A 22,742-nucleotide genomic window follows, 5' to 3' on the forward strand; every position below is an offset into this window, starting at 1 on the left:
CCGCCCCCACGCCGCCGCCGCCCCCGCGCCTCCGTCTCCGTCGCCGCCCCCACACTGCCGCCGCCCCGCGCCTCCGTCTCCGTCGCCGCCACCGCGCCTCCTCGGACGCTCTCGGACGCCCGTCGATTTCCTCCGCCTCGGCCACCATCGCCACCGCTCGACGCCGAATTCGCGCCGCCTCGACTAGCTCCGGCTACCCCGAGTCGCCCTCGACCTCCCCAGTGAGCACCCGAGCCTCTTCCCCCTCTTGATTTCCTTCTGATGTGTTCTAGGGTTAGGGGTTGGAGAATTTTGGACAAGAAAAGGGGTTGGAGAATTAAGTAGCTAGGGTTGGGGAATTAAGTATCTAAGGAGATTATGTTTAGAGCATCAATGATGGGTGTTGATATACCTCTGGATAATTTTGATTTTATTCATGTTCTCAAGGAATTGGAATTATCCAGGGAACAAATTAGTAAGAAAACTGAACACTGTTTAGATATTCATGACTCGAATGGAAATGTCGCCTCCCTGTGTCTAAGTTGGCATGATACTGTAGTGGAAGAGGAGGAGAAATTTACTGTTGTTTCTAGAAGAGAGAAAAAGTCTCCTGCTAAGAGAAATGTCACTATTTCTTCTCTTACCTCCTCTTCTATACCTTGTACTAGAGGTCAGCAAAAGAATATCAGTTCTACTTTGCCCCCTAGTAGATTTGGATACTATTTCTGTTAGGAGATGGTGTTATATTAAGATGCATATATTGTTATGTTACGCAAATTGTATCATCTTGCCACTTAACTCAGCCTTCCCTTTAAGCAGAAAATTTAGTTAGGAGCTACTGTTAGGAGCTACTGTCAAAAACTTGAGCTACTGTCAAAAAATTCAGTTAGGTACAGTTAGGAGCTACTGTAAAAAACTTGAGCTACTGTCAAAAAAAATCAGTTAGGTACAATTAGCATCATGTAAGAAAATGGCCATAATGTGCCCTGATAATGATGTATTTTGTCATAAAAATATATAGTGGACTGCCATGATAATGACATGCTGCTAGTAGTTACTTCCACCATGAGTTCCATTAACAGCAAGTCAGTTTTGTTTATAGTTGAAAGTAAGTGTGTGGTTTGAAAATCAAACAGAAATGTGTCGTGATGAATTTGCAGGTACCCCGAGAGGCCCTTGAGTCTGCCGGAATGTCGATTAACTTCCGTTCCAGCCAATTCGGGTACTCCATATGTCCTATTTTCAGCAAAGGTCATGCTGAAATTTTCCGTGAATTTTAGCATGACTTTGCTAAAAATAGGACATATGGGGTACTTGCAACTAATGCATGGGCCGGGGTATCGTAGTACTTAGTTAAGTAGGATCAACTGCCCCACCATTCTTGCTGCATTAAACCATAGGTGGCAATAGAGCCAAGTGATTAGGCCCTAAACCCTAGATGATAAACCCAACATAGGTGGCAATAGAGCCAAGTGATTAGTGCCAAGTGATTAGGCCCAACCTAGGGTGCCTCAGCATCGATAAACCCTAAATGATGAAAACTTAACTTGGCTTCTATAGGGTGCCTCAGTGTCGATGAGAACCTAAATGATGTACGCTTAGGCTTTTAGGGTGCCTCGGCGTCGACAAAACCTAAATGATGAAAGCTTAGGCTTTTAGGGTGCCTCGACGTCGACAAACCCTAAATGATAAAACCTTGGCTTTTAGGGTGCCTCGGTGTCGATAAGAACCTAAATGATGAAAGCTTAGGCTTTTAGGGTGCCTCGGTGTCGACAAACCATAAATGATAAAAGCTTAGCTTTTAGGATGCCTCGGTGTCGACAAACACTAAATGATGTAGTTTTGAATTATGAACGTAGGATATGTCGTCATCATCATCGCATGACAAAAGTCTCCCAGCGGAGTGCGACTGGTGCCACGATGATCGAGGTCTGTGCGACATGCCTCACCTGGACGATGATCGGTGCTTCAGCATTAAGCTCGAGGAGACCTTCAAAGTTGAAACGGTACACAACGACGACAAGTGTTATTTTCATAATTAAGCATGACTTCAACTATTTCAACGTGTAATTTTCATCTTTTACAATTCGAGTATAGCTTATCACATGCCATGCAAGACACTATGTCTTGGAGAGGATGGATTTTGAAGACCATGAAATTTCTGAAACAAAGAAAATTCACCTAAGGAATCATCACGATGTGGACTTTAAAGTAAATCTATATAATTCTGAGAGCGTAACCCATTTTGGTTGCAAAAATTGGGAAGCATTTTGCAAGATGTATGGTTTTGATGAGGGTATGCTTATCACCATGGATCTTGGTAATCCTGACATCAACCAAGACAATATGGACATTTGGGTCCTTGTTGATACGCCTCCAGTTCTACCGCTATGTGAGTTTCTCAAACATAGTATTAGCTAAATTATATTGTTTATTTCAAAATAGTTGATAGCTTATTTCCATTGACAGCTTATTTTTATTGTTCAAAGAATGTGCGGGAGATGGTAGACAAAACCCACTACACCGATGGCTCTGAATTAACAACTTACAAGGAGAAAAATCATCTAGTCGCATTTTGTACTGACATTGTGAATTACATTATCCACAAACAAACTCCTCAATATTATGGTAAATACGTGCGACTAGTGCATGTGTTCAACTACGGTAACTACCATGGTGATACCCTGGTAAGATTTTTACTATTACGACATCCGTGCATCTTTTGCATACTTCTAAAACTAGTACATAATTGCTAACTATGAAGTTATTACTATGTTTTTCAACAGATAATCCCAGAGAATTGTGTGCCTCATATGATGTATCAGAAATGTAGTGTTAATGTTTTGAACATACAGCTAGGTCGTCCTACGAATCTCAACTGTCCATACGAGATTTCTAAAAGGAGTGGAGACATGAAAAATCAAAGGATGGAAAAAAATGTATGGACAGTCGTAAGGAGATTCTTGGAAGCAAAAGGAAGCGAAGCGCAAGAATTGGAGACATGATGTTCTCCATTCTCCATAATGGAGAGTCAGGGTCTATATTGTTTTATGCTATTTTAGCTTAAATAGGGTATTTAGGTCCTGCCTAATACTGATGATCATGTGCTAAGAACAATTAAGTAGGGTTTGTTCGATGACTATCAAGATGATGATCGTGTGAATTGTTATGAATAACGAGTAGAAGTTGTATGATGATGATTAGTAGGACTTGTTAGGATTAGTATTACTTCCGACAAACTCGATACTCGCGGTCTCGAGACTTGTAATGTTTTATCTTTGTTCGGTCTTTTTAATTCAGAGACTAATATGATGAATTGTATCTGGAGACTAATCTTCTATTGTATTCGATGAATCTGCTGTTGCTGTGTGCTACCGTCTATATTCTGTCAAATAATATATTTTGTAACCTGTGCAAAAATCAGAAAAGTAAAAAATAAAATAAAACCTAATATTCATACTAATGGCGCATCACTACATAGTGCGCCATTAGTATGCCAAGTATAATAATGGCGCATCCATCCGCAGTGCGCCATTAGTGTGCCAAAGCACATGGTTAAATATGGCCCTGGGAGGCATACTAATGGCGCATGGTGTTATATACTAATGGCGCACTGGGTGGTGCGCCATTAGTATACCAGATACTAATGGCGCACCACTGGTGCGCCAATAGTAATAAATACTAGTGGCGTGATACTAATGGCGCACCAGTGATGCGCCATTAGTAGGAAAAACTGGTGCGCCATTAGTAGGCCTTTTCCTAGTAGTGTTCCACCGCGAATTATTCTGGTTAGTGTAATCTAGAAACGTTTTTAGGAACTAAATACCGGTTTTAAATAGGAATCTCGCTCGTTGGCGGATTTTGCTCTCGGGTCGTGATGAAATTGCATTTTTTTTTTGCAATTTTGCTGCCTGAGTTGTTCGACCTGAACTTCTCCCAATGCTAGGTTGAACTTCCGATAACATTTCCCAAATGGGGCTTGCGATATACCGTTGGAAAACTATGGACACCAGTATCATGACCCAAGTTAAATTTTTGGCAAAATGTAAGCGGTTTAAGAGCAGTTTTGAAAACCATTTTTTCTTCATACAAAAAACGTGAATCGTATTTTTGATCGCATTTCAAAACCGTTTATGGGAATGAGGCAAATAATATGGCATTGGAAAGCTGCTGCAAAACCGCTCCTTCCACATGTTGAAAGTTTTCTCTAATTCCCTACGGTTAAAGAGTAATTTGGAAAATTGTAAAATTTTGCAAACCAAACAACCGAGTTCGTATTTTCGATGTCATTTCTAAACTGCTAATCTAGTTGAGGCAAATGATCTGGCGTTGGAAAGCTTATGAAAATGTGCTACTTTTTCATATTGAATGTTTTTTCTAATTTTGAACGGTTTAAAAGTGATTCATCAAACGGTCCAAGTTGCACCGAGTTTGTATTTTCAAGCTAATTTTTTAACCGTACGTCCGAATGTAGCAAATGATATGGCATTGGAAATATTAAGGAAATGCAAAACTTTTTGATATATATTGTTTCTCCCAATTCCTTACTTTTTTAAGTCAATTTTGAAAATGGCTAAAAATGTGTTTTCACTGTAATTTCTACAAGCTTTATCGGAATGGGGCAAATAGTATACCGTTGAAAAGCTAAGGAAAATACAAAACTTTTTCATGTTGATGGTTTTCTCTGATTCCTAGCCGTTTTCAAGTAATTTCGAAAATGGCGAGATCATTCGTTCTTCCTTTATCGCGAAACAGATTCTTCAAAAATGCACCGCGTGAAGAACCTGAACTTCTCGGCATGTCTACTTGTACTTCACTATGTTTTTCACGTGCTTTTTTTTGCCCGTAGCTCTCCATCCACTCACCGGAACACTCACCGGAATTGAGCAAGTAATATACCGGTGGAAAGCTGATGTAAACACGTAACTTTCCCGTGTTGATCATTTTTTCATACTCGCGACGATTTTAAAAGTTTTTCATCTCAAATTCATTCACTATAGTAGTCGAACTTCCTATTGTTTTCACGTTGAACTTCTGTGACGTATTTTTGTTTGTAATTTTCTCATCCATTTCGTCAGTGTTACACAAATGATATTCTTTTTGTACAAACCCCTGTCACAATATTATTTTTTACTTTCTCCGACAAAGGACTTGAACTTACACAAATGACATTCCTGTCGTTGTGAAGTAAATTAGAGAAATGACGTGATCATGATTTCTGCTTTCATTGCGAATGGAAACGCACTTCATGAGGTAGTTGAACTTCTCGGGCATGTCTGTTTGAACCTCACTATGTTTTTGACTTGTTGTTTTTTGCACTGCGTGAAGTCGTTGAACTTCTGGGGATGTGTGTTTGAACTTCACTCTGTTTTACTTTATTGTTTTTTTCTTATATGAAATACACACCATGTAGTACATGAACTTCTGGTTATTATCACTTTGAACTTCTCTCTGGTTTGAGAGAATTATTTTAAAACACAAAAAACAACGTATTTTTTTATGTATTTTGGACATCTAAATACACGGTGAACCTCTCTCACAATTTTTTTTGAACTTTTTCTCACCGAGCACTTGAACTTCTAGCAACCATTTTTTTATGTTTATGAGTTGTTTTTAAAAGTGCAAAATATGGCGTTGTGTTTTTTATTTTTTGAACAGGTAAATTCTAGGTTTTAATAAAATCCGAACTTCTCTGTTATTTCAATTTGAACTTCACCTTTTTATATTTTTGAATAAAGAATTGTATTCGATTTTTATACAAAAAAATCTAACATGGAAATACAAGGTGAACCTCTCTCGCAAGAATTTTTGAACTTCTCCGGATAGAGCACTTAAACATCTTTCAACAAACCTTTTAAACTTTTATTTATATATACTTTTATTCTCACCTGAAATGCATTCCTTGCAGTACTGGAACTTCTCGTTGTTTTCACTATGAACTTCTTTCAATAGGTAAGAATTTTCTATATACATAAAAACGTGTTTTAAATGGTATACATGAAAATTTTAAGCTGTTCATCGAAATGTAGCACATATTATACCAGTGATTTTTTACAATAAAACATAATTTGCTTATGGTATTTTTTCAAAATGAATATTACCAGTGTTTGTGAGTGATTTTTGTTATAACTGTGAGATCAAGACACACACACATACACACATAGTAACTTGGGAATCATCACTTTTTTCTATTCAGGCATAAATAAAGTCGTACAACTTTTAAAAAATTAAACTTTGTTCTTTAATTTTGCATAGAAACAAGAAGATTTTGTGTTTTTGTATACATCGAACTCATCCATTTTTTAGTGTGAAATTCTTGATTTTCTTTTTGAAATCGAATTGCTCCAAAAAATGCCAAAAACGACGGTACCCATTTTAGCAATGTTTTTTTTTAATTTTTATAGACATCAAACCGCTCTATATTTTCAATTTTTGAACCTATTTGTGTATTTTTAGAAATCACAAAAATACGAGTTTTTTTAGTAAATGTCGAACTTCTTCATTATTTCAAACTGAACTTCTTGGTTTATTCGTTAGTAATGGAAAAAATTCAAATTTTTGTAATAAATATCGAACTGTTCCGTTTTCTAAAATTGAACTTCTTAGTTTATTATTTAGTAACGAGGAAAACCCGACTTTTTCATATACATTGAACTACTCTATTTTTTAAAATTTAACATCTTGGTTTTTTTAATCCGGACTTCTTGGTGTTAATCATTTGTAAGAGAAAAAAAATCCTAGTTTTGTGATAAACATCGAACCACTCAATTTTAATTTTGAACTTCTAGGATCTTTTAAAAAACACAAAACGTGTTGTAATAAACATCGAACCACTCAATGTTTGTAATAAACATTGAATGGCTCCTTTTATTCAAATTTGAACTTCTAGTTTTTATTTGGATTTTTTACTTGATCTTCTTGGTTTTGTACTAAATATTGAACTTCTGGGTTATTTAAAATTGAACCTCTAGGTTTTTATATAACCCCTTTTTTATTAAAATATTGAACTTCTTTGTACTTTTAATTTGTCTTTCTCGGTTCTGTAATAAGTATTGAACCTCTATGTTTGTGAAATTTAAACCTCTAGTTTCTTTTGGAAACATGGAAAATGCTTTCTTTAAATAATTTTTTGAACTACCATTTTTTTTAAAATTTTGAACTTCTTCGTTAAAAAAGAGGGATAAATCCTTTTTTGCAAACATTGAATAGCTTTGTTGTCAGGACCCCGACTCGATGTCACATTGATCTAGCCGGTAACACCTCATATCACTTTGCGGCCTCACGCATGGTATTCCCACGGGTGTCGCCTTACCTTTGCCCGGGACCGTTTGCGCCTTTTGGCTCACATATATGATAGTGTCGCTAGCATCCATATGATAAGGACATTGACTATCTTCCCCGAAGGATGGGTGAGTTGAACAGTCCTAGAGAAGCAATCAATTTTGGCTTGATGAGCCGACATCCAGTCCATACCCAGAATGATATTAATATCTGAAGATTTAAGGGCTATCAAAGATGCAAGGAAAACAAGTCTGTCGACTTGGATTTCATTTCCATGGCTTACTCTAGAAGTTTGCCATTTGGATCCCGGAGTTTGAATTACCATAGAGGTTGGCATATCACCGAATGCGATGTTATGCAAGCGAGCATAATTTTCAGATATAAAAGAATGAGAGGCTCCTGTATCGAAAAGAACAGATGCCGGGTGGCAATTAACAAGAAGCGTACCGAGAACGATGTTGGGATCCTCTTGAGCTTCTTCGGCAGAGATACAGTTGACATGGCCACGTGAAGCGGTGACCGGTTTGGCGTGGAATATTTTTCCTGTCGGCTTGCCACGGCCAACAGCTTTAGTAGACTGGTTGGGGTTGGTCTGAGGACACTCACGCATATAGTGACCAGATTCCCCACACTTGAAACAAGTCACGGAACTGGTACGTGGAGGAGCATTGTTGGTTGGACCACCATAGGGCTTGGCCGGTGCAGACTGTTGAACGGGGCGAGGCGCCTGGAAGGATGGCCTCGGTGTGAACCTGGGTGGCAGGGCGGTGTTGGGTACCCACACGCGGCGCTTCTGAGGACCAGCACCGGATGAGGAACCCATATCACGGCCATGCTTGCGTGTTGCGTCATAGTCAGTCTGACCAGTTTCAGCACTGATGGCTTTGTTGACAAGTTTCTGAAAAGATGTGCACTCATGCAGACGGAGGTCACGGCGAAGCTCAGGACTAAGGCCCTTACGGAACCTTGCTTGCTTCTTGGCGTCAGTAGAAACTTCCTCGGTTGCGTATCGTGCGAGATTACCAAACTCCCTGCTGTAAACATCCACAAAAAGTCGGCCTTGGGTGAAACTGCAAAATTCCTCACGTTTACGGTCCATGAGACCCTCCGGAATGTGATGTTCACAGAAAGCCTCGCTGAATTCAGCCCAAGTAGTGACATGGCCCGCTGGGCGCATAGCTCCATAATTCTCCCACCATAGACTGGCGGGGCCTTCAAGATGATATGCAGCAAAGGTGACCTTGTCAGCCTCCACTACCAGCGCGGAACGCAGTTTGTGAGCGATACTGCGAAGCCAGTCATCAGCGTCGAGAGGCTCGACGGAGTGGTGGAACGTGGGTGGATGCAATTTGATAAAATCACTGAGTGACACCACGTTAGCCCTCTGATGGTGTGCCGTGTTCTGTTCAATACGCTCCAACAAACGGTTGGTCTCCCGCTTGTTTCTCTCAGCTCCCATCATAACCTCGGCTAGGGAAGGAGGATGAGGCAGATTTTCATTCCTGCCTTCACTGCCTTCGGCCTGCTCTTGAGAAGCAGGGTTAGCGCGCGTGTTGACCATCCTAGGTAAACAAGACAATGATTTAGTCAGGATGATGAAATTCCGACATAGGATAAAAATGTAAGGAATAACTCGGAATGCAAGATGATCATCCGTATGACATGGTAGATACAGAAACTACTTCTTTTATTCCATCGTCATACACACCATACAGGGTTTAGTACAAGACCAAACGAAGTACTATTACGGTGAAAGAGGATTACATCTCATCGGAGGCATCCCAAGCTCCTATACATTATTTTTCTACACCTCCGGAAAGAGTACAAACTAGGTCATATCCCACGAGTCACGCGGGACGATAGACGACACAGCTAGTGCGAACTAGTGACACTACCACTAACTCAGACCGATCCGTAGTAGTCCTCGTAGAAGTCACCTCCATAGCCTGGAAGCTCAACATGATCATCGGGAAACAGACGATCTCGCGGAGCTTGTGGTCCATAGGGGCTAGGATGAGGTCTTGGACCAACAGACGGTGGCCTGCGGGGACCGCGAGGTGGGGTGATGCCTCCTACATCACGCCAACCCATCACGTCTGGCAGAGCAGATCTCACAGGATAGAGATCGCGCATATCTGAATATCCAGCTTGCACCGCCGGTGCGAACCGAGTCAAAGTGGCCCAGTGGTCAGCACGGGTATTGAAGAGCTCTAACCTCAAGGCCCGATTTTCACGGTCCTTATCCTCGAGCATCTCAGCAGTAGTGCGAGTCTGTGAATCCTCCTGGGTGGGGTCAGCATAGATAGCCTGGAGATACCCTTGTGCTCCCGGAAGTGATCCTGGCATATACCGGAAATCAGAGTCCCGAAATAGACCAGATCTGACTCGCATAATGGTCATCATAGAGTAGGCGGCGTCCTCCACAGCCATCTCAATAGTAACCCCGAGTCCATAGGAGCAGTGAAGGGGCTCGGTGGATCCAGGATAAGATGGAAATATCCTGACAGTGCAGAGATACTGGCTTTGATTAAAGTCTCGGAATTGCTCTTCGACCGTGTACTCAGGATACCAGCGGTATCCAGCCTCAATCATTACCCTGACCAACTTGGCAGTATGGCCGGGTACATCTAGGCATCGAGTCAGGCGAACCACTTGATTGAGGTCGCGAGTGGCCATCTGAAAGCACAATCATAATGCAAGGGCATTAGAATTTCTAGCAAAATTTCGGCAGCATAACAGCTGTAAATGCTCAAGAAGGATTTTGAGACATTTGACAAAGGATTACATACACACTCATCATCATCATAACAAAGTTCTGAATCCATTCTAACAACATAATGTGGTAGTAGAACTGAACTAGGCTTGTATCCATCAAACTTATAAGGTACTACTGATTAGTAACACGTGATCCTGATAGAGAGAACAGATCCTAATTCCTTATCCCCCGGTGGAAGAATGGACTGACCCAGATCAGAATGTCATAAGATAGAGGAGTAAAAAGAGCCTTACGTTCCAACCCACAAACAATTCCCCTACATATAACTAAAGAATTTCTAGACTCAACATCGACCAGTTTGGCTTGAAGAACCTACAGGCAGTCCGGCTCTGATGCCAACGCTGTCAGGACCCCGACTCGATGTCACATTGATATAGCCGGTAACACCTCATATCACTTTGCGGCCTCACGCACGGTATTCCCACGGGTGTCGCCTTACCTTTGCCCGGGACCGTTTGCGCCTTTTGGCTCACGTATATGATAGTGTCGCTAGCATCCATATGATAAGGAGCCCGGGCTGACATGACTAGTCGTAAACCCAAAGTGGCACAGACTTACAGGGACAGGCATCCATGACCCAGCTTCGAACGTGTCGGTCATCAGCAAGTGGGTCCGGGCTGTAGCACTGGGCTAGCAGGACTCCGGTAAACCGGGCTGTAGCGGGCTAACAGGACTCCGGTACTCAAAGCGTGACATTTCCCCGAAGGGACAGACACCGGAACGAAGGACACATGCCGGCCAGCCTAAGTGTTCCAGAGCAGTAGCAAGCTACCATGGCTCAGCGGTAACACTAGGAGACATTTCCCGGTAAGAGAGGCTACTAAAGATAAACAACTAGATAGTCAGATCCCACACATATCAAGCATTTCAATCATACACACAATATGCTCGATATGTGCAAATACAACGAAGCATCACAACATGACTCTACGACACAAGTACTTTATTTAAGGCTCAGGGAGCCATACATAACATACACAAAGGTACGGGTCTCATGACCCAACATTCAAGTCATACAGTCATACAAACCAGCAGCGGAAGTAACTTGTCTGAGTACAGACAACTAGTAAAATAAAAGAGGCTTGGAAAGCCTAGCTATACTACGTGGTCCTTCACAAGCTCAGGGTCACCACCTGGGCCTTTAGCCTACTCGTTGATGTCAACGTCTACATAGAACCCATCAGAAGGGGTTGCAGCGTCTTCTGTAAAAATGTAGGTTATAGCAACATGAGTACAAAGGTACTCAGCAAGACTTACATCAGATCCTACATACATGCATATTATCAAGAAGGGTTGGTGGAGTTATTGCAGCAAGCCAGCTTTGATCTTGGCTAGGCTATCCTACGATACTTCAACTTGAAATGGTTTTGCGCACACGAGTCCACTACTCACCACTTCAATACACTACCGAGGATCCACCTCCGTCTTCCTACGGAAGAGCCATCCTCGGCACTCACACTTATCTTGAGGCTTTTAACAGTTTCCATTTACTTGTCTATGAACTGTATAGGCAACCAAGTAGTCCTTTACCGAGGACGCGGCTATTCGAATAGATCATGTTAACCCTGCAGGGGTGTACTTCTTCATACATGTTTCCACCACTTAGCGTTTGCACACGACATGTGCTCGGCAGACTTCAAGCGAAAGCCGACGTGGGTGTAGACCACGACCTACCTAAACACTTAAGCCTCTAGTCCAGGTTTATCGCCTATTCAGGTTCCATCCGCAGGGAGTCCGGCCGAGGTTTCCCATACGGCCCCGAACGATGTGAACAGGGTTCCCGAGATACCTAACGGGTATTCGGTACACCCGGCCACGTACCTACTGCATCACAGCCCACCCCTACGGTCAGCGCTGTCCACGGCCTCCAGTAGACTACAAACACCAGAAACTACTTGCAACTCCTGGACAGAGAGCTAGGGTGAATAAGAAGTCGAGCGGGGTCATATTTCAGGGCCCAATGCATGGTAGTAGCTATATCTTAAATCACACATACAGATCTCAGTGCTTAAGGTCGGCTTCAATGAAACAACCCACCATGTACTCCTACATGGCCTCTCATCGATACCTTTACCAAATCGTGTTTACCACACCACTCTCATTTCCGACATAATCATTTCACTCTAGCCATCACCCAGATGAACCAGACCTGACACGACTCTAAGCATAGCAGACATAGCAAGGTAGGAACAACACATACATATGGCTCAAACAACTCCTACACATGCTAGTGGGTTTCATCTAGTTACTGTGGCAATGACAGGTCATGTAGAGGAAATGGGTTCAACTACCGTAGCACACAGCAGTTTGAAACGCGTTGTCTTAATGCAGTAAAAGAGAGCAGGAGCGAGAACATGGGATTGTATCGATATGATCAAATGGTTGGTTGCTTGCCTGATGGTTTGATGCACTGATACGGTTCTTCGTTAGGGTAATCACGGTACTCCTCGGAGGCAGAACCTGTCGCAAAGGACACCGATATACAACCATCACCAAACAATGTGCAACAATATGATGCATGCATGAAACATGGCAATATGAGTGTGTTGGGCTAACGCAACTAAAACCAGAAGGGTTTGAACAAATTTGAATCAAAGATTCAAATTTCAAACTCAAACATGGCCTTTTAAAGTGCTTTTCCTTGTTCTGCTTAAAACATCAATTTAACTTGTTTGATCATGCATGAAAGTAGTACAGATGGATAGATTGGATTTTTCTGATCATTTTTCATATATAATTTGTCCAATTTGGAGTTACAGAATAAAAGTTATGAATTTTTGAAGTTTAAATAATATTCTGGAATTTCCTGATTTAAATTAAATCCAGAAATATAAATATTGCGCCAGCATGACGTCAGCATGATGTCAGTGGTCAACTGCGGCTGGCTGGGGTCAAACCTGACGTGTGGGGTCCACACGTCAGTGACAGGGGGGTTAAACAGGGTTAGTTTAATCCTAATTAGGAATTAGTGGCGCTGGGGCCCACTGGTCAGTGTCAGGGGGTTAACTAACAGTGGTTAGCGCTAATCCTAATTAGCTACAGGGCTGGGCCCACCTGTCAGGGACTCAGGGGGTTCCTGCCGTGGTCAAGGTGGGTCAAACCCACCGGCGACATGACGCCGGCGAGGCCCGAGGCGGCGGTGCGATGCGGGATCACGCTACAGGGCACGGGCGAGGCCGTGCTTGGGCTCGTTGGAGAGCCCTTGCTCCCGCGCGTCGAACGGTGGTGGTGGCCGTGCCTGAGGTGGCCTGTACCGTCGACGGCGAGCTCGTGAGCGGCGGCCGGAGTTCGGGTGCGGTCGGGATCGGTGCTGCTGCTCGCAAGCGAGGGAGCTGAGGCGCTGGAGGGGTTCTACGGGTCCTTACGGACTTGTTGGACTCGCCGGGGTGACCAAATGGTCACCGGAGCTGCGTCGACGGCGAGCTCGGCGACGGCGGAGGTTCGGCCGTGGTGGGAGACGGGGTTACGGTGCGGGAACGAGGGGGAAAAGAGGGGGAAACGGTGGCGGAGCTCACCGCGGTTGCAGTGGGCGTCGAAGCGGGCTCGGGGACGGCCGGAGTGCAGCGAATCGTCGGCGATGATCTCCGGTGGCCGAGGAGGGGAACGGCGACGTGGCGGCGATGCAGGGCTTCCGGAGGCCCGTGGAGCGGTGGGGAGGAAGAGGGAGTCGAGGCGGAGCTCCTGAGCTAGTCGGGGGAGCGAGGGGTGGCCGGTGACGGCTGCTATGGCGAACGGCGTCGATGGTGGTGTTCGGCCGTGTGAGAGAGAGAGCGAGGGAGAGGAGGGAGGAGCTGAGGGAGAGTGAGAGAGAGCAGGGGGGGAGGCGTGGCGTCGTCCGGGGCATCGAGCGAGGAGGGGAGGGCAGGCAGGCAGCCGAGCAGGTGGCGTGGCGCGGTGGCGCGCGCGCGCGCCGGCCACACTCCCCTCCCTCTGTCGAGGACGAAGACGACAGAGGAGGGAGGCGGGCTGGGCCGCCTGCTGGCTGGGCCGGCCAGCTGGCTGGGCTGCACAGGGAGGAGCCCAGGTAAGCTCCTCCTTTTATTTAATTTCTGTTTTCTAATTTCTGACATTTGTTTTGATTTAAATAATATATTAAATCATTTATTTACCTTATGCCAATTTTTGCAGGAGCTAGATATATTATTCCAGAGCTCCTTCATAATTGGCATAATATTTGGTCATATATTAATATATATAAATAATATATTTCCAATGCAAATATTTATGCATTAAATCCAAATGCCCAAAATAAATACCTATGAGCTCTTAAAAATATTGGTTTGATTTTTATCTCTGTCCAATATTTTCAGAGAGCCACATGAGCATTTTCTTGGACCCTTTTGGAGAAATTTTTATTTGGATCATTTTCAAAAATGATTCTGAGGGTTTCACAGATCCCCATTTCAAGTTTCTGATGAAAAAGTAAACATGATGCAACACTCTAATGCATGACTAGCTAGGGTGTGACAACTCACCCCCACTCAAAAGAATCTCGTCCCGAGATTTGGGTTCTTCCGGGAAGAAGGCGGGATACTCGAGTCGAAGACGATCCTCCCTTTCCCAAGTTGCTTCATCCTCAGAATGGTGCGACCATTGAACTTTGAGAAACTTGATATTATGACGTCGGGTGGTACGTTCGGCCTGATCGAGGATACGAATGGGGTACTCTCGATATGTAAGATTATCTTGGAGATCAAGCGTTTCGTGGTCCACTTCACGGATAGGATCCGAGAAGCAACGCCTGAGTTGAGAAACGTGGAAGACATCGTGGACTCTGGAGAGATGCGGAGGTAGTTCCAACTGGTAGGCAACTTCTCCTCGTTTGGCAAGAATGCGAAAAGGTCCAATGTAACGAGGAGCCAATTTGCCTTTGATACCGAAACGATGGGTTCCCTTAAGAGGGGTGACCCGAAGATAAGCCTTCTCGTCAACCTCGAAAGTCATAGCCTTATGTTTTCGGTCATATTGACTCTTTTGACGAGATTGGGCTGTTTTCAACTTTTCACGAACGATACGAACTTGTTCTTCTGCTTCCTGAATCATGTCCGGGCCAAAGAATTGTCTTTCCCCGGTCTCTGACCAGTTAAGGGGTGTTCGACACCGTCGTCCATAGAGAACTTCAAAAGGGGCCTTACCCAAGCTAGATTGATAGCTGTTGTTGTAAGCGAATTCGGCAAATGGAAGGCACTTCTCCCAGTCCATTCCGAAAGAGATAACAGAGGCTCGAAGCATGTCTTCTAGAATCTGGTTGACGCGTTCCACTTGACCACTCGACTGAGGGTGGAAGGCGGTGCTAAAGGAGAGGCGGGTTCCCATAGCATTTTGGAAACTTTCCCAAAATCGAGAGGTGAAAAGACTTCCTCGATCCGAGTTAATTTCCAAAGGAACACCATGGAGGGACACTATTCGGGATATGTATAAGTCTGCCAGCTGACTAGCGGTTATACTCTCACGAACAGGTAAGAAATGGGCTACTTTGGAAAGACGATCGACAACGACGAAAATAGCATTATTCCCTCTCTTGGTCCTGGGAAAACCGGTAATGAAATCCATACCAATTTTATCCCATTTCCATTCAGGAATAGCTAAGGGTTGAAGGGTGCCAGCAGGCCGTTGGTGCTCTGCTTTTACACGACGACAGACGTCGCAATTAGCAATAAACTGAGCAATTTCTCTCTTCATCCTAGTCCACCAGAACCTCTGGCGTAGGTCCTGATACATCTTAGTACTACCGGGATGAATAGTGAGAGGAGATTCATGAGCCTCCTTAAGGATCAACTGCCGTAGATGCTGGTTCTTGGGAACCACTAGACGGTCCTCAAAGTACACAACACCATGATCATTTGTGGAGAAACAACTAGCATCTCCGCTAGCAATGTTCTCTTTGATTTTAGATATTCCCTTATCTCGCCTTTGGGCAGCGATGATTTGATCCGTAAGAGTAGGTTTTGCTACCAAGGTGGAAAGAAAACCTTGAGGTACAATGTGAAGGTTAAGCTTCCGAAAGTCCTCATGGAGAAGCGGTTGACTTTGTTGTAACATCAGGTTGTTACAATAAGATTTACGACTTAGCGCATCAGCCATGACGTTGGCTTTCCCTGGGGTGTAGGTTATTCCTAAGTCGAAGTCTGTGATCAATTCAACCCAATGTCTTTGCCTGAGATTCAGATCCGGTTGGGTGAAAATGTACTTCAGACTTTGGTGATCAGTGAATATTTCGCAACGATTACCGAGGAGGTAATGTCACTAGGTCTTAAGTGCATAGACTACGGCTGCAAGCTCTAGATCATGAGTAGGATAATTCTCCTCATGTGGGTGCAATTGCCGTGAAGCGTAAGCAATTACGTGTCGATCTTGCATGAGAATGCAACCTAGTCCTTGTCGCGAGGCGTCGCAGTAGATAACAAAGTCCTTGGAGAAGTCTGGCGGTACCAGTACGGGAGCAGAGGTCAGGCGTCTTTTCAGTTCCTGAAAGCTGTGCTCACATTGTGGAGTGGAGTCCATTCGAACTTCTTATCTTTCTTGAGGAGTTCGGTTAGAGGTTTAGCAACCTTGGAGAAGTTCTCAACAAAGCGACGACAATAGCTCGCTAAGCCCAGAAAACTCCGAACTTGCTTGACCGATTCAGGTGGAGTCCAATTAAGGACGGCTTGAACTCGCTCAGGGTTAACAGCAATACCTTTACCAGATATTACATGACCCAGATAGGTCACTTCTGACAACCAGAATTCACATTTAGAAAATTTGGCATAAAGGCGATGCTCTCGAAGTTTCTTCAACACTAGCCTTAAATGTTCGGCATGTTCTTCCTCATTCTTGGAGTAGATGAGTATATCATCGAGATAAACTACGACGAATTTATCCAAATACTCCATGAAGATTGAGTTCATTAACCGAGAAAAGGTGGCTGGAGCGTTGGTTAACCCGAAGGACATGACGGTGTACTCGTATTGGCCATAACGAGTAACAAAGGCCGTTTTAGGAATGTCCCCGTTTCTGATTTTGATTTGATGGTAGCCCAACCTCAAATCCATCTTGGAGAAGACTGAGGATCCAGCGAGCTGATCATATAGATCGTTGATCCTGGGAAGTGGATATTTGTTCTTGATTGTGACCAAATTGACAGGTCGGTAATCTACAACCATCCGATCCGTACCATCCTTCTTCTTGACGAATAGGACGGGGCAAGCCCACGGAGATGAGCTAGGTCGGATGAAACCCTTTTTCAAGGACTCATCGAGTTGTTTCTTAAGCTCGGCTAGTTCTAAGGGTGCCATCTTATAAGGTCTTCTAGCAATCGGAACGGTTCCTGGAATGAGGTCTATTACGAACTCAACATCCCTGTCAGGTGGAACACCTGGCAATTCTTCTGGAAAGACATCCGGGAAGTCACGGACTACCGGAATGTCCTCAAGGTCTGGCAAAGGGCTGGCGTTAAGAGAATATAATTGTCGCTTGGCTATTCGGGTCAAGACATTGACTATCTTCCCCGAAGGATGGGTGAGTTGAACAGTCCTAGAGAAGCAATCAATTTTGGCTTGATGAGCCGACATCCAGTCCATACCCAGAATGATATTAATATCTGAAGATTTAAGGGCTATCAAAGATGCAAGGAAAACAAGTCTGTCGACTTGGATTTCATTTCCATGGCTTACTCTAGAAGTTTGCCATTTGGATCCCGGAGTTTGAATTACCATAGAGGTTGGCATATCACCGAATGCGATGTTATGCAAGCGAGCATAATTTTCAGATATAAAAGAATGAGAGGCTCCTGTATCGAAAAGAACAGATGCCGGGTGGCAATTAACAAGAAGCGTACCGAGAACGATGTTGGGATCCTCTTGAGCTTCTTCGGCAGAGATACAGTTGACATGGCCACGTGAAGCGGTGACCGGTTTGGCGTGGAATATTTTTCCTGTCGGCTTGCCACGGCCAACAGCTTTAGTAGACTGGTTGGGGTTGGTCTGAGGACACTCACGCATATAGTGACCAGATTCCCCACACTTGAAACAAGTCACGGAACTGGTACGTGGAGGAGCATTGTTGGTTGGACCACCATAGGGCTTGGCCGGTGCAGACTGTTGAACGGGGCGAGGCGCCTGGAAGGATGGCCTCGGTGTGAACCTGGGTGGCAGGGCGGTGTTGGGTACCCACACGCGGCGCTTCTGAGGACCAGCACCGGATGAGGAACCCATATCACGGCCATGCTTGCGTGTTGCGTCATAGTCAGTCTGACCAGTTTCAGCACTGATGGCTTTGTTGACAAGTTTCTGAAAAGATGTGCACTCATGCAGACGGAGGTCACGGCGAAGCTCAGGACTAAGGCCCTTACGGAACCTTGCTTGCTTCTTGGCGTCAGTAGAAACTTCCTCGGTTGCGTATCGTGCGAGATTACATAACTCCCTGCTGTAAACATCCACAAAAAGTCGGCCTTGGGTGAAACTGCAAAATTCCTCACGTTTACGGTCCATGAGACCCTCCGGAATGTGATGTTCACAGAAAGCCTCGCTGAATTCAGCCCAAGTAGTGACATGGCCCGCTGGGCGCATAGCTCCATAATTCTCCCACCATAGACTGGCGGGGCCTTCAAGATGATATGCAGCAAAGGTGACCTTGTCAGCCTCCGCTACCAGCGCGGAACGCAGTTTGTGAGCGATACTGCGAAGCCAGTCATCAGCGTCGAGAGGCTCGACGGAGTGGTGGAACGTGGGTGGATGAAATTTGATAAAATCACTGAGTGACACCACGTTAGCCCTCTGATGGTGTGCCGTGTTCTGTTCAATACGCTCCAACAAACGGTTGGTCTCCCGCTTGTTTCTCTCAGCTCCCATCATAACCCCGGCTAGGGAAGGAGGATGAGGCAGATTTTCATTCCTGCCTTCACTGCCTTCGGCCTGCTCTTGAGAAGCAGGGTTAGCGCGCGTGTTGACCATCCTAGGTAAACAAGACAATGATTTAGTCAGGATGATGAAATTCCGACATAGGATAAAAATGTAAGGAATAACTCGGAATGCAAGATGATCATCCGTATGACATGGTAGATACAGAAACTGCTTCTTTTATTCCATCGTCATACACACCATACAGGGTTTAGTACAAGACCAAACGAAGTACTATTACGGTGAAAGAGGATTACATCTCATCGGAGGCATCCCAAGCTCCTATACATTATTTTTCAACACCTCCGGAAAGAGTACAAACTAGGTCATATCCCACGAGTCACGCGGGACGATAGACGACACAGCTAGTGCGAACTAGTGACACTACCACTAACTCAGACCGATCCGTAGTAGTCCTCGTAGAAGTCACCTCCATAGCCTGGAAGCTCAACATGATCATCGGGAAACAGATGATCTCGCGGAGCTTGTGGTCCATAGGGGCTAGGATGAGGTCTTGGACCAACAGACGGTGGCCTGCGGGGACCGCGAGGTGGGGTGATGCCTCCTACATCACGCCAACCCATCACGTCTGGCAGAGCAGATCTCACAGGATAGAGATCGCGCATATCTGAATATCCAGCTTGCACCGCCGGTGCGAACCGAGTCAAAGTGGCCCAGTGGTCAGCACGGGTATTGAAGAGCTCTAACCTCAAGGCCCGATTTTCACGGTCCTTATCCTCGAGCATCTCAGCAGTAGTGCGAGTCCGTGAATCCTCCTGGGTGGGGTCAGCATAGATAGCCTGGAGATACCCTTGTGCTCCCGGAAGTGATCCTGGCATATACCGGAAATCAGAGTCCCGAAATAGACCAGATCTGACTCGCATAATGGTCATCATAGAGTAGGCGGCGTCCTGCACAGCCATCTCAATAGTAACCCCGAGTCCATAGGAGCAGTGAAGGGGCTCGGTGGATCTAGGATAAGATGGAAATATCCTGACAGTGCAGAGATACTGGCTTTGATTAAAGTCTCGGAATTGCTCTTCGACCGTGTACTCAGGATACCAGCGGTATCCAGCCTCAGTCATTACCCTGACCAACTTGGCAGTATGGCCGGGTACATCTAGGCATCGAGTCAGGCGAACCACTTGATTGAGGTCGCGAGTGGCCATCTGAAAGCACAATCATAATGCAAGGGCATTAGAATTTCTAGCAAAATTTCGGCAGCATAACAGCTGTAAATGCTCAAGAAGGATTTTGAGACATTTGACAAAGGATTACATACACACTCATCATCATCATAACAAAGTTCTGAATCCATTCTAACAACATAATGTGGTAGTAGAACTGAACTAGGCTTGTATCCATCAAATTATAAGGTACTACTGATTAGTAACACGTGATCCTGATAGAGAGAACAGATCCTAATTCCTTATCCCCCGGTGGAAGAATGGACTGACCCAGATCAGAATGTCATAAGATAGAGGAGTAAAAAGAGCCTTACGTTCCAACCCACAAACAATTCCCCTACATATAACTAAAGAATTTCTAGACTCAACATCGACCAGTTTGGCTTGAAGAACCTATAGGCAGTCCGGCTCTGATGCCAACGCTGTCAGGACCCCGACTCGATGTCACATTGATCTAGCCGGTAACACCTCATATCACTTTGCGGCCTCACGCACGGTATTCCCACGGGTGTCGCCTTACCTTTGCCCGGGACCGTTTGCGCCTTTTGGCTCACGTATATGATAGTGTCGCTAGCATCCGTATGATAAGGAGCCCGGGCTGACATGACTAGTCATAAACCCAAAGTGGCACAGACTTACAGGGACAGGCATCCATGACCCAGCTTCGAACGTGTCGGTCATCAGCAAGTGGGTCCGGGCTGTAGCACTGGGCTAGCAGGACTCCGGTAAACCGGGCTGTAGCGGGCTAACAGGACTCCGGTACTCGAAGCGTGACATTTCCCCGAAGGGACAGACACCGGAACGAAGAAGGACACATGCCGGCCAGCCTAAGTGTTCCAGAGCAGTAGCAAGCTACCATGGCTCAGCGGTAACACTAGGAGACATTTCCCGGTAAGAGAGGCTACTAAAGATAGACAACTAGATAGTCAGATCCCACACATATCAAGCATTTCAATCATACACACAATATGCTCGATATGTGCAAATACAACGAAGCATCACAACATGACTCTACGACACAAGTACTTTATTTAAGGCTCAGGGAGCCATACATAACATACACAAAGGTACGGGTCTCACGACCCAACATTCAAGTCATACAGTCATACAAACCAGCAGCGGAAGTAACTTGTCTGAGTACAGACAACTAGTAAAATAAAAGAGGCTTGGAAAGCCTAGCTATACTACGTGGTCCTTCACAAGCTCAGGGTCACCACCTGGGCCTTTAGCCTACTCGTTGATGTCAACGTCTACATAGAACCCATCAGAAGGGGTTGCAGCGTCTTCTGTAAAAATGTAGATTATAGCAACATGAGTACAAAGGTACTCAGCAAGACTTACATCAGATCCTACATACATGCATATTATCAAGAAGGGTTGGTGGAGTTATTGCAGCAAGCCATCTTTGACTCTTGGCTAGGCTATCCTACGATACTTCAACTTGAAATGGTTTTGCGCACACGAGTCCACTACTCACCACTTCAATACACTACCGAGGATCCACCTCCGTCTTCCTACGGAAGAGCCATCCTCGGCACACACACTTATCTTGAGGCTTTTAACAGTTTCCATTTACTTGTCTATGAACTGTATAGGCAACCAAGTAGTCCTTTACCGCGGACGCGGCTATTCGAATAGATCATGTTAACCCTGCAGGGGTGTACTTCTTCATACATGTTTCCACCACTTAGCGTCTGCACACAACATGTGCTCGGCAGACTTCAAGCGAAAGCCGACGTGGGTGTAGACCACGACCTACCTAAACACTTAAGCCTCTAGTCCAGGTTTATCGCCTATTCAGGTTCCATCCGCAGGGAGTTCGGCCGAGGTTTCCCATACGGCCCCGAACGATGTGAACAGGGTTCCCGAGATACCTAACGGGTATTCGGTACACCCGGCCACGTACCTACTGCATCACAGCCCACCCCTACGGTCAGCGCTGTCCACGGCCTCCAGTAGACTACAAACACCAGAAACTACTTGCAACTCCTGGACAGAGAGCTAGGGTGAATAAGAAGTCGAGCGGGGTCATATTTCAGGGCCCAATGCATGGTAGTAGCTGTATCTTAAATCACACATACAGATCTCAGTGCTTAAGGTCGGCTTCAATGAAACAACCCACCATGTACTCCTACATGGCCTCTCATCGATACCTTTACCAAATCGTGTTTACCACACCACTCTCATTTCCGACATAATCATTTCACTCTAGCCATCACCCAGATGAACCAGACCTGACACGACTCTAAGCATAGCAGACATAGCAAGGTAGGAACAACACATACATATGGCTCAAACAACTCCTACACATGCTAGTGGGTTTCATCTAGTTACTGTGGCAATGACAGGTCATGTAGAGGAAATGGGTTCAACTACCGTAGCACACAGCAGTTTGAAACGCGTTGTCTTAATGCAGTAAAAGAGAGCAGGAGCGAGAACATGGGATTGTATCGATATGATCAAATGGTTGGTTGCTTGCCTGATGGTTTGATGCACTGATACGGTTCTTCGTTAGGGTAATCACGGTACTCCTCGGAGGCAGAACCTGTCGCAAAGGACACCGATATACAACCATCACCAAACAATGTGCAACAATATGATGCATGCATGAAACATGGCAATATGAGTGTGTTGGGCTAA

The sequence above is a fragment of the Triticum aestivum genome, chromosome 3A (genome assembly GCF_018294505.1).
Source record: "Triticum aestivum cultivar Chinese Spring chromosome 3A, IWGSC CS RefSeq v2.1, whole genome shotgun sequence".
NCBI classification, from domain to species: domain Eukaryota; kingdom Viridiplantae; phylum Streptophyta; class Magnoliopsida; order Poales; family Poaceae; genus Triticum; species Triticum aestivum.